The sequence below is a fragment of the Phacochoerus africanus genome, chromosome 6, assembly GCF_016906955.1.
Source record: "Phacochoerus africanus isolate WHEZ1 chromosome 6, ROS_Pafr_v1, whole genome shotgun sequence".
Taxonomy (NCBI): domain Eukaryota; kingdom Metazoa; phylum Chordata; class Mammalia; order Artiodactyla; family Suidae; genus Phacochoerus; species Phacochoerus africanus.
The window spans coordinates 6,998,146-7,001,149 of NC_062549.1; positions in this window are offsets into that span (position 1 = coordinate 6,998,146).

A 3,004-nucleotide genomic window follows, 5' to 3' on the forward strand; every position below is an offset into this window, starting at 1 on the left:
AAATGAATGGTGACAATTACTATAGAAGCACCAGAAAGCCTGCTTGTTCTGGTGGAATCATGCATGTCCTACATGGTGTCTAGAATAAAGGAGATTTTTAAGATGGATATAAATTGGATAAATGAAATGCCCAGATATCAGGGGTATACATGAGACAGGATAGCTGTGAGTTGAAAATGGTTGAGGCTCAGTAGTAGGTACATGGAGATTTGTTATACTATTTTCTGTGCTCTTGTGTACCTTTGAAATTTTCCTTACTAAAAACGCTTTTTTAAAAGAATGATGGTCTGGAGTACCCATTGTAGCTCAGCGGGTTAACCCAGCTAGTATCCATGAGGATGCAGGTTCAATCCCTGGCCTCGTTCGGTGGGGGTTAAGGATCTGGTGTTGCCTGAGCTGTGGTGTAGGTCACAGATGTGGCTTGGATCCTGTATTGCTGTGGCTGTGGCGTAGGCCAGCAGCCTCAGCTCTGATTCAGCCCTTAGGCTGGGAACCTCCATATGCCTCAGGTGCAGCCCTAGAAAGGAAAAAAAAAAAAAAAAAGTTCATTGAGAACTAACCGAATGGCTGAATGAGGGAAGAAATAGGTATTTGACAGAACAAAACACGGCCCAAGTTCAAGTTGCTCTCCCAGGAAAACTCAGGAAGTAACCTCCAGGTACATAAACACGCTCCGCACAGGCACGAGGTCGAAGCCTCCAGTGCACAGACATTGTAAAGTTAAACAGTAGCTAAAATAGCTCAGCTGCCATGTGGAATGATTAGTTTACGCAGCCTCGAGACATGAACCTGATGTGCAGCTCGTTTATTTTTCATACTTACATAAAGCCGCAGCACCTGTGTTTGGGGATGGAGCTCTCACGTGAGCAGTTAATGAAGCGCAACTGGTAAGCAGATGTTTCTAGAAACTCTGCTTTTGTTGATTTCACACTGTACCCAGGTGCTGGCAGCCAATCGATTAAAAAAAAAAAGCAATTAGTGCCCTGATAGTGGTAAGAGTTTTAGAGTCTGAATGGTCTAACTCATGTCTAATTTTCATCCGGGTACCAAGTCTGAGACACATCTGGGTCTGAATCCTTTTTCCTGCTCAAAAGTTGTGTGGTTTGGGGCAAGTTTCTTAACCTGTCTGGGCCTCATTTTCCTCGTTTGTAAAGGAGAGAATACCAGTCTCCCATGAACTGGTGAATATTTAAAACTGGCTCTCAGCATTGGGGAAATAACAATTAAAAAAATAAAATAAAATTGGCTCTCGGGGCAAAGAAAAAGAAAAAAAATTCTGGTTTTAATGTTTGCTGATTTTCATGGTGTAATTACTCCCACCATGGCCCGTTTCAAGCTGCCCATGGGCTGTTCCTGGACACGGGGGCAGAGGGGGGGTACTCAATATTATGAAGTGTTTCCACCCTACAGTAGGTGGCGTGACCTCTAGGGCCTGGGATAGTGAAACAGTGAAAAAAGTTTAGGAAGTGAGGAGTTTTAAGTAATAATTGCCTTTGGTTTTACTGTATATACGTATGTATTATTTATATAATTTGAGTTTTAATAATGGCTGAATGTAAGACCCCGCTCACCAAATTCCTGGAAATTTAACCACGTCCCTCATGAGTTGCACAGCAGTTTCCAGCATTGCAGCTCTTGGATTTGCAGTCAAGAAGACTGCGGTGTTTTTGCATGTTTTCTCCATGGTATCCACCCCCATCCTAGGAGGTATGACCGGGCGCTCTGCCAGGTTGTTCTCCAGAGTGGTCATCCCAGCTTACCTGCCTTCCCCCCAGCAGTGCCCACGGGGGTCCATACCCTGTCGCAAAGTGCAGCTCTGCGGGATGAGCAAAATGAAGACGGGCCCTGGGGTGACAGGCAGCATTTGAAGCGACAGCGAAGCCTCTATCCTGGAACACAGACGCATCTTCTAAGCATAATAATGCTCAGTGATAACACGTGAAAGCAGAATGAGATCTGTAACAAATATTATTCGTTTAAACGCATCCAAACCACAGACTTTTTTCTCAAGAACGCACGAATGAAACAAACGCACATCAGATGTATTTGAACAGTTGCCTATGGGGGGTAGGGGTTTGTTCTGTCTGCAGTATCTATCCAGCACCACATGGGAGCGTGTATGTACCCGCATCCAACATGGTGTTTGCTGCTTGGTCTCCCCCGCCACCCTGGCCAGCAAAAGCTATGCTGCTTATATGAATCATGTTCAAGGTTGTATTCTTACTGCTTTTGATGAGCTGTGCAAGATTGCACTTTTTTTAGGGCCGCACCCACGGCATATGGAGGTTCCCAGGCTAGGGGTCAAATCAGAGCGACAGCTGCCAGCCTACACCACAGCCACAGCAACGCAGACTCCAAGCCCCGGCTGGGACCTACAACCTACACCACAGCTCACAGCAATGCCAGATCCTTAACCCACTCACTGAGTGAGGCCAAGGATCGAACCCTCAACCTCATGGTTCCTAGTCGGTGGTTTCCGCTGTGCCACAACAGGAACTCCGAGATTGCATATTTAAATAATTTTTTTTTTCAGAAAAAAATAACGTAAATCCTGTTTTTACTGTATTTCCACACTTAAGCACTCTTTTTTGTTTGTTTGGTTGGTTGGATTTTTTTGGCCGCACGTGTGGCATGTGGGAGTTCCCAAGCCAGGGATCAAATCCACACCACAGCAGCGACCCAAGCTGCTACAGTGACAATGCCAGATCCTTTAACCTGCTGCTCTACAGGAGAACTCCAAACAGTATTTTTAATATAGGAGTCTCCGAGAGCAATCATCAAAGCCTAACACCATCACGGCCCTTTTGTCAGTATGTGCCCAGTATTCACTGTAACAATTGCCAAGCAACAAGCAATTTCAGCTGTCTTATTTGTGTTATCCCACTTCATCTTCACAGCAAAGATTTGAAGCTTAGAGTAGCCCCATGTTTTGCCCAAGATGAGAGAACTAGCAAGGACAAGGCCGCAGCTGTCTAGCAAACACGGAGTGACCGGGTCCCTTGCC